At 46.5% G+C, this 10,676-nt stretch overlaps 1 non-coding gene across 1 annotated transcript; it reads right to left on the reverse strand.

Annotated features, from left to right (window-relative positions):
* Positions 1-6,791: 6,791 nt before the first annotated feature.
* TRNAQ-CUG (transfer RNA glutamine (anticodon CUG)) lies at positions 6,792-6,863 on the reverse strand. The gene has a single exon. It is a non-coding gene; the product is annotated as a tRNA-Gln (tRNA).
* Between the last annotated feature and the right edge of the window lie 3,813 nt (positions 6,864-10,676).

The raw sequence follows: 10,676 nt of genomic DNA on the forward strand, positions 1-10,676 counted from the left end.
CAATGGAAAACCTGGATTAAGCTACTTGAACATTGAGCATCAAGATCTATAAGGATAGATCAAAACGCTTAATAGTACTTTCAAATGAGCACATGCCTTGACGTGATCTTGAAGGTGTTCAAGATGGATCAGTCAAAGAAGGAGTTCTTGCCTGAGTTGTAAGGTATGAAGTTAAGACTTAAAGCTTGACCATGGCAGAATAGAGAGAAAGGAACGAAGGTCGTCCCCTATGCTTAAGACATAGGCTCTACAGTATGCTATGCTGTGTACCGCACCTGAAGTGTGCTTTACCATGAGTCAGTCAAGGGGTACAAGAGTGATCCAAGAATGGATCACAGGACAGCGGTCAAAGTTATCCTTAGTAACTAGTGGACTAAGGAATTTTCTCAATTATGGAGGTGGTAAAAGAGTTCGTCGTAAAGGGTTACGTCGATGCAAGCTTAACACCTATCCGGATAGCTCTGAGTAGAGATACCGGATACGTATAATGGAGCAACAATTTAGAATAGCTCCAAGTAGAACAATTATTTGGAATAGCTCCAAATAGAACGTGGTAGCTGCATCTAGGAGATGACATAGAGATTTGTAAAGCACACACGGATCTGAAAGGTTCAGACCCGTTGACTATAACCTCTCTCACAAGCATAACATGATCAAGCCCAGAACTCATCGAGTTTTAATCACATGGTAAATGTGAACTAGATTATTGACTCTAGTAAACTCTTTGGGTGTTAGTCACATGGGGATGTGACCTTGAGTGTTAATCACATATCGATGTGAACTAGATTATTGACTCTAGTGCAAGTGGGAGACTGTTGGAAATATGCCCTAGAGGCAATAATAAATTGATTATTATTATATTTCCTTGTTCATGATAATCGTTTATTATCCATGCTAGAATTGTATTGATAGGAAACTCAGATACATGTGTGGATACATAGACAACACCATGTCCCTAGTAAGCCTCTAGTTGACTAGCTCGTTAATCAATAGATGGTTACGGTTTCCTGACCATGGACATTGGATGTCGTTGATAACGGGATCACATCATTAGGAGAATGATGTGATGGACAAGACCCAATCCTAAGCCTAGCACAAGATCATGTAGTTCGTATGCTAAAGCTTTTCTAATGTCAAGTATCATTTCCTTAGACCATGAGATTGTGCAACTCCCGAATACCGTAGGAGTGCTTTGGGTGTGCCAAACGTCACAACGTAACTCGATGATATGATGGACCAGAGTTTGGACATGATTTACGTAGTTTGAAGATGTTGGATGCAATATTTTGTATGAACTTGTCAACTTTAATGTAATACTTGATACCTGATAGGCACCAGGGCACTAGAAAAGTAGACGGATTTATATTTTGTCATCTTGTTTCGGCCCAAGGGACTTGAATTTGTCTCTGTTATATGGTTCAAGTATTAGTTGATTCCACTTTCAGTTCCAGTTCAAATGATTAGGTGATTCTTTCATGTCGATCCTAGCAGAAATATCAGCAGCAAATACTCTTTCAATCTCAATAACACAATGACAGAATGTAAGAGGCAAGAATATGATGAAACCCACTTTTGTATTGATCTCAGCCAAGTACATGAGTGCACGAACGTGCTAGTCAGTCGTGGCTAACTAAATCCCTGAATAGGGAGATATGTTTACAATGTACAACATCACGGAACAACAACAATATATAGGGATGTTTCCAACAGACATATTTCTTACTGAACTGCCTTGATTTTGTGCCCTTTCTGCATCAGCTGATGGTGATGCTTATGTTGGAAATATGCCCTAGAGTCAATAATAAATTGATTATTATTATATTTCCTTGTTCATGATAATCGTTTATTATCCATGCTAGAATTGTATTGATAGGAAACTCAGATACATGTGTGGATACATAGACAACACCATGTCCCTAGTAAGCCTCTAGTTGACTAGCTCGTTAATCAATAGATGGTTACGGTTTCCTGACCATGGACATTGGATGTCGTTGATAACGGGATCACATCATTAGGAGAATGATGTGATGGACAAGACCCAATCCTAAGCCTAGCACAAGATCATGTAGTTCGTATGCTAAAGCTTTTCTAATGTCAAGTATCATTTCCTTAGACCATGAGATTGTGCAACTCCCGGATACCGTAGGAGTGCTTTGGGTGTGCCAAACGTCACAACGTAACTGGGTGGCTATAAAGGTACACTACGGGTATCTCTGAAAGTGTCTGTTGGGTTGGCACGAATCGAGATTGGGATTTTGTCACTCCGTGTAAACGGAGAGGTACTCTGGGCCCACTCGGTAGGACATCATCATAATGTGCACAATGTGACCAAGGGGTTGATCACGGGATGATGTGTTACGGAACGAGTAAAGAGACTTGCCGGTAACGAGATTGAACAAGGTATCGGTATACCGACGATCGAATCTCGGGCAAGTACCATACCGCTAGACAAAGGGAATTGTATACGGGATTGATTGAGTCCTTGACATCGTGGTTCATCCAATGAGATCATCGTGGAACATGTGGGAGCCAACATGGGTATCCAGATCCCATTGTTGGTTATTGACCGGAGAACATCTCGGTCATGACTACATGTCTCCCGAACCCGTAGGGTCTACACACTTAAGGTTCGATGACGCTAGGGTTATAAAGGAAGTTTGTATGTGGTTACCGAATGTTGTTCGGAGTCTCGGATGAGATCCCGGACGTCACGAGGAGTTCCGGAATGGTCCGGCGGTAAAGATTTATATATAGGAAGTCCTGTTTCGGCCATCGGGACAAGTTTCGGGGTCATCGGTATTGTACCGGGACCACCGGAAGGGTTCCGGGGGCCCACCGGGTGGGGCCACCTGCCCCGGGGGGCCACATGGGCTGTAGGGGGTGCGCCTTGGCCTACATGGGCCAAGGGCACCAGCCCCTAGAGGCCCATGCGCCAAGATATAGGAAAAAGGGGAGAGTCCTAAAGGGGGAAGGCACCTCCGAGGTGCCTTGGGGAGGATGGACTCCTCCCCACTCCTTAGCCGCACCCCTTCCTTGGAGGAGGGGGCAAGGCTGCGCCTCCCCCCTCTCCCCTGCCCCTATATATAGTGGAGGGGAGGGAGGGCATCCATACCTGAGCCCTTGGCGCCTCCCTCCCTCCCGTGACACCTCCTCCTCTCCCGTAGGTGCTTGGCGAAGCCCTGCAGGATTGCCACGCTCCTCCATCACCACCACGCCGTTGTGCTGCTGCTGGATGGAGTCTTCCTCAACCTCTCTCTCTCTCCTTGCTGGATCAAGGCGTGGGAGACATCGTCGAGCTGTACGTGTGTTGAACGCGGAGGTGCCGTCCGTTCGGCACTAGGATCATCGATGATCTGAATCACGACGAGTACGACTCCATCAACCCCGTTCACTTGAACGCTTCCGCTTAGCGATCTACAAGGGTATGTAGATGCACTCTCCTTCCCCTCGTTGCTGGTCTCTCCATAGATAGATCTTTGTGTTACGTAGGAAAATTTTGAATTTCTGCTATGTTCCCCAACAGAGGCCGCCGCCTCAAAGCTGGACGACTGACTCACCCACATCGACAATGCCGCCCAGTTGGTGAGAGGACACGGTCGCCGCGGCCGCTCGCAGGCCTGAACGACGGAGACGCTCGCCTTCACGCGAACGCACCACACGCACGCATTAATCAAATAAGTATCGAGTGTTGTTTTTTTACTGTCATCGCTACCTCGCCGGTGGTGACACATCTAGAAGTACAGGAACTAGAGATGAGGCAATGAGAAACAGAGGAGCGTTGGAGCACACACAGAGACGTTCGCCTTCTTTCTTTATTTTTTCACTGATTTTCGCGTACCTGCAACAGACATCCCTGTTTTTTAAGTACTGACTACCGGTTATTACATGGCCAACTCACGACTACATAGTGAACTCGCAGACAAATTCGCTGAACCAAGACCTTACTTGCAGTCATGAAATTAATTACGTTTCACTGAAAAAACCCAGAAGTTTGCATAAGTTTTAATGAAAAAAAGCTAAAGTTCGCATAAGTTTTACTAAAAAAACCCGAAGTTTGCATAAGTTTTGTCCAGCAGATACATGGCAATTGTAATTTTACATGAGCATTTTCATACCATCCTTATCTACAGTTGAGTTAACATGTTTTCCTGATAAAAAACTTGGACTACATACAAGAGAAGCAAAAACTGCATGTTGATTATAATGATGATGAATGTAGGATATTTTGTGGTCATGGTAAATTTCATATCATTTAGTACATAAACAATATTCACAATTTTATTTTATTACCATCAATTGTGTTGAGTTTCTTTTATATATATGTATTGACCCTCTTCTTTAAATTAGATGTGACAGATGCGGAATGAACTCATACCATATGATCGCATACGAGCAATTCAAGAGGAATTGACGGGATTCTTTCTTGACCATGTCATACATAAAGATGGGGAATGCCATGTGGAAGTTGAAATTGATTTTAGATGTTAGGGATTATAAGAGATGTTATATTGTATATATGTAGTAGTGTCGGATAGATATATACAAAAACTTGTTCGATCAATCTCGGAGAAAGAGAGGTCACTTCTCTCTGTATATGTTCATGATGATCTTGTGTAATTCTTGACTGGAATTTGTTGCCACTGAAACGGTTCCTTAACTTGTCCTAAGTGACATTTTCATGTGTGACTATACTTGCATAAATGTGTGCATATGAAAAATCATGATGAATCTTCTAAATAATTTTGAATTTTATACATTGAGAAAAGTGGATGGTTTTTTAATACAGGAGACATGTTGATTAAGAAAAAATGATATTTCAAATTATTTGTACGAGTTGGAAATAAGAGATCGTGTACTTTATAGGGAAATTTCAAATTTATGAATAAATTATCTTGTATTAAGTTTAATATAATATGTTAATCCAAATATATGCGTATTGCGTGTGCACACTTATTAGTTCAAATAGACGTGCGTTGCACGTGCACACTTACTAGTACTTTAAACAACATTCTTTGCATTTTCCATTCCTTAGACCCCGTCGCTTGAGGCACGGACCGTGGCAGCCGCATTCCATCCGGTGCAAGAAAAATCCATGGGCCCTCTTTGACTCACATGATTCTAAAAATGCGGTAGTAGAAAAAACATATGATTGAAATGCCATGCTCATCTCAACCCACATGATTTTGGGCTGTTTGATTGCATCATAGAAAAAAAACAAATAATTCTTTCGGAGCGGTTTGGGTGGATGGTTTATAAATCCTATGCGAAGTAGTACAGAGAATTCCAAAGAAAAAACTCCTATAGGATTCAATCACGTGAATCAAACAATCAACATAAGAATATTTATAAGGACTAATCCTTCAAATTTTCTATGGAAATTTGTTTGTATCAAGGGAAAAGATTCTAATCATCCGACGGATCCAATGCCAAACGTCCACCGTCTCTCCTATGCGCCACGTGCCCACGTGAGCCTGCACCACCACTCTAATTTTTCCTTCTTATCTCCAACAAACAGATCCCATCCACATCTTTCTTTCCCAACCTCTTCTTCCACCTCCACTGCATCAAACCAAACGTTGTTGCTCCGCCACCCGCGCCCGTCCTCTTCTCCTCCCTCCTCCTTTCCATCTTTCCTCTGTGAGGCACGCCACTACCGGAGCACCGTGTCACCGTCCTGGAGGAGCACTGGTGTGGATAGGCATGGCTGCCGCTTCCTCAAGGTCAGCTACAAACGTCGGTACCGCATGCAGCAGCAGTTCCTGTAACAATGGTGTTATTATAATGGTGGCTGGGACGAGGTGAAGTTTTCTGCATCATGTTCTTTGTTGGGTAAAATTGCAACAAGGGGTTTGTTGCAGGAATACAGAGAAGAGGTAAGAGATGTTGCTGCAAATTTTGCAACAATGGTCTTTTGGAAGAATACAAAGAAGAGGTTGTAGATATTGCAAATTTTGCAACTGAGATATTGTTGCAGGAATTAGGTTCGCAACAAGAGTCTTGTTGCAGGAAAAAGGAGAATAAATTTTGCATCTGGGGTCTTGTTGCACTTGTTGCAGGAATTAGGTTCGCAACAAGAGTCCTGTTGCAGGAAAAAGGAGAATAAATTTTGTATCTGGGTTGTGTTGCAGGAATTAGGTTCGCAACACGAGTCTTGTTGCAGAAAGTAATGGGCGGAGCTGTGTCTGGACGGAGGCGTACAGGGGATTATGTTTCTGAAACAGAACGCGTGAGGCCAGGTCGGGCAGCGAAAGTCGGGGGACTCGGAGCGAAGCAACCGGGCGGGGCGCCGATCCCTAGGCGCAGAGCGCCGTGCCCCACGTGACGTGGCCCGGGGCACAGGCTGCCCCCGCACGCCCTCTCTCCGCGCCCCTATCGTATCGCGGAGGCCTGGAAGAAAACAATAATATCTCGGCGCGGGAAATGACGGCCATGCCCCTGAGGCCCTCCCCGTGAAAGTGAAAACCCCGTCCAGTCCCGTCCGTCCGTCCAGCCGGAGCGGAACGGAAACCGGCACGCACGTCGGCGTCGTGGCCTCGTGGGTGGGTTGCTTAATCGGTCTCCTCCTGGCGATGGGACGGGATTTGGTTAACTAATCAGCGGCGGATGGATTGGATTAGGCCGGTGAGGTGTCACTCGCTGCTCCACGTCGCTGTCGCGTGATGGGACGGAACGGAACGGAACGGGCGGGTGCTTGCTTGATGATTGATCAAAACGGGACAGCGAGCGATGGATCCATGGGCGTGTGGATCGGGTCAGGTCAAAAAAATGTTGAGAAAATGGCCAAAAAAATGAGGTCCCACCGAGACTTGAACTCGGGTTACTGGATTCAGAGTCCAATGTCCTAACCACTAGACCATGGGACCATTTGGTGCACAGGGCTGAGATGTTGACTTACTTATTGTGTTGTCCAGCCCCATTGACTGATTCCAAATGCATTACCCAGCGCCATCGATCCAATTAGCTAACTGTTGGTCAAGACAGGAATGTCTAAACTCACTTGTCTGATTCAAAAAAGCTCTGCTGATTTAGTCACGCAGCAAACAATATCTTGGTGTGAACAAGGATGCAAATTGTATACTGAGATTATCTGCATCATCGGCAGATTAATGTGTGAACCAGTTAGTTAGCAATCAGCACAAAGAGGCGATTCAAGTTTGAATCATTATGGATTAGAGCAGAAGGATTCATGGGCGTGGTTAAGTTGGCATGGAGCTCAACGCCTGCAACCTCGAATGACTACCTTACGCCGCAAAACAAGTTGAGAGCAACCGCGGTGAGCCTCCGTAGGTGGAGCGATCGTTGGATCGGCGATGTAAACCTGCAGATTGCCATCGCACTTGAAGTCATTAAACAACTTGAATACTTGATACCGCTATGGAGGGTAGAGCTTTGTCGGATTCTGAGAGGGAGCTGCGGAAATGCTTAAAGAAGAAGCTCCTTGAGTTGAGCTCTCTGGAGAGGACGATTGCTAGGCAGAGGTCAAGACTACTGCAGTTGCGTGAGGGTGATGGAAACACCAAGATATTCCACCAGCAGGCCAGCCACAGGCAAAGGAAGAACATCATACGTACAGTTAAGCACAATGGAAATATATATATGTTGGGCAGGACGAGGTTGCGTCGGCAGTGGACGCTTACTTTGGCGCGGCTTTTGGTGCCTCGGATACTCGGAACCATACGCTTAACTTGGATGTGTTGGGTCTGCTACATCTAGACCTATCGCACCTTGAGCTGAAGTGGAGAAGGTGATCAAGAGCATGCCCCTGGATAAAGCTCCGGGACCGGACGGGTTTATCGGAAGGTTCTACGCAGTATGTTGGAGCATCACTAAGGAGGATTTTATGAGGGCGATGGACTGTTTTTACAATGGGGATATGAGAGGTTTGGCCACAATCAATAAGTCTCTTGTCTCGCTCTTGCCCAAGAAGGAGGGAGCCTTGGAGGTGCGTGATTTCAGGCCCATAAACCTTGTCCACGGGGCCATCAAGATCTTTGAGAAAGTGCTAGCATGTCGGTTGGTGGGTGATCTACCCAAGCTGGTTGGAAATCATCAGAGTGCGTTTGTAAAGGGCAGATCGCTGCATGATAATTTTATGCTTGTGCAGAGTATGGCAAGACGACTGCATGCCTTGAGGAACTCAACTGTCCTGTTGAAGTTCGACATATCAAAAGCTTTTGACTCCGTACAATGGCCCTTTCTAATAGAGGTTTTGCATCAATCGGGCTTCGGGCCAAGGTGGAGAGCTTGGATATGTGGGATCCTTGCAACATCTACCACCATGGTCATGGTGAATGGCGATCCGGGTGACACGATTTGCAATTGCAAAGGGCTGCGGCAGGGAGACCCCATCTCCCCTATGCTTTTCATTCTCACTATGGAGCCCCTACAGAGGATGTTTGAGGTGGTCGCGAGTAGACGCGTGCTGGCACCTCTGGCGCGTGAGGGCATGAGAAAGCGTCTATCCATCTTTGCGGATGACGCCGTACTCTTTGTCAAGCCTAATCTAGTGGACCTTGAGGCTTGCAAGTGCATATTGGAGCTGTTTGGTGAGGCGGCTGGACTGAGAATCAACATGAGCAAATCCATAGCTCTACCTATCAGGTGTTCAGAGGAGGAGATAACTACGACATGCAACGCGCTTCAGTGCCCCTTGGGATCGTTCCCAATAAAATACCTTGGGCTGCCACTGTCATTAAGGAAGCAATCAACATTACAGCTACATTACTTGGTTGATCATATGGCCAATAGATTGCCAAGGTGGAAGGCAGCACTCACGCCGAAGAGTGGCCAACTAACCCTGGTGCAGTCAGTGCTATGCGCTTTGCCAATTCATCCAATGATGGCTGTGGATCTTCCTATGAAAACTAGCACGGCAATGGACAAGATTTGTCGAGGCTTCTTGTGGTGCAGAAGAGCAGAAGCGAATGGTGGTAACTGCGCGGTTGCATGGGACATGGTGTGTACGCCGAATTGGGCAGGTGGATTGGGGCTGCCAAATCTAAGATGGATGAATGTAGCCATGCAGGCTCGTTGGCAGTGGCTCAAAAGGACTGATGAGTCAAGACCTTGGAATGAGTTCAAAATCAAAGTCACCGAGGAAGCAAAAATGTTGTGTCAGGCGGCCATGAGGAGTACAACACATTCTGGTCTCACAACACTCTTTTGGGAGGACCGATGGTTAGATGGGCGAAGAGTTCAGGAGATTGCGCCGCGGGTATATGAGCTAGTTCCACCACGAACTCGAGGGATGAGGTCGGTCAGTGCAGCTATGGAGAACGGGTCTTGGGCAATGGATTTTTGCACCAACTTTGGGTCGGATACTTTGCAAGAATTTCTCTCACTATACTGCTTGGGAGGCCTCTGAGGATGCGCCGAATGAAATAGCCTGGTCGTGGGAGGCTAATGGGCAGTTCTCGGTGAGATCAGCGTATGCGGCTGGATTTTGGGGACGCGAGGTCATCCCTACGGCGGATCTGACATGGAAGTCGTGTGCCCCTTTACAGTGCATATTCTTCACTTGGCTGGCCATGAAAGACCGATGCTGGACCTCGGATCGTCTTGCGCGAAGTGGTCTACCTCACCAGGTTGCATGCCCATTCTGTGACCAAGAGGAAGAAACGATAAACCACATATTGCTCATGTGTGTGTTTGCTAGGACAGCCTGGGTGGCCATTTGCGATGCGCTGGGTACACCGGATTGGAACCCCTCTCCCCAGGACTCGCTGGTCGAGTGGGCCGTCGACAAGAGAGGATCGAACAACATGAGTACAAAAGATCTACGCACCATCTTCCTGCTTACTTGGTGGGAGTTGTGGAAGCACAATAATACCATTGTCTTCGAGGGAGCACGGTCATTGATCGAGCAATTATTACAAAGAGTGAGATATGAGGGTTTGGTTTGGTCCTCCGCTGGATTACTGAAAGGGAATGTAACCCCCTTCTTTAGTAGGGTAGAGAGATGGGTGAGTGGTGAGGATTAGCATGTAATAATAACCTTGTAACATATGGTGAAGGCACTCTTTGCCTTTCTTCTTTAATATATGATATGCACACTCGTGCATATTCGAGATAGTTAGCAACAAGCTCTGCATGCATTTTCCTTGTACTGGGCACCGTATCATCCCTTCTTTCCTGATGCCATCTACATTCCAAGGTGTTGCGCAAGCCGTGCGTTACAACATCATAGGACTTAAGGTCATCTTCAAAGCGGACCATCAAACTGTTGGGGAACGTTGCAGAAAATTAAAAATTTTCCTACGGTTTCACCAAGATCCATCTATGAGTTCATCTAAGCAACGAGTCAAGGGAGAGAGTTTGCATCTACATACCACTTGTAGATCGCGTGCGGAAGCTTGCAAGGTGATGATGTAGTCGTACTCGACGTGATTCGAATCACCGATGACCAAGTGCTGAACGGACAGCACCTCCGCGTTCAACACACGTACGGGACGGGAGACGTCTCCTCCTTCTTGATCCAGCAAGGGGAAGGAGAGGTTGATGAAGACAGCTCCACCGGCAGCACGACGGCGTGGTGATGGTGGAGAGGCAGTACTCCGACAGGGCTTCGCCAAGCACACAACGGAGGAGGAGAGGTGTTGGGGAGGGGAGGGCTGCGCCTTGGAGGGTGGTGCGGCTGCCCTCCCCTCACCCCTTTATTTATAGGGGGAAGGGAGAAG

The sequence above is a fragment of the Triticum aestivum genome, chromosome 5A (assembly GCF_018294505.1).
Source record: "Triticum aestivum cultivar Chinese Spring chromosome 5A, IWGSC CS RefSeq v2.1, whole genome shotgun sequence".
NCBI lineage: Eukaryota > Viridiplantae > Streptophyta > Magnoliopsida > Poales > Poaceae > Triticum > Triticum aestivum.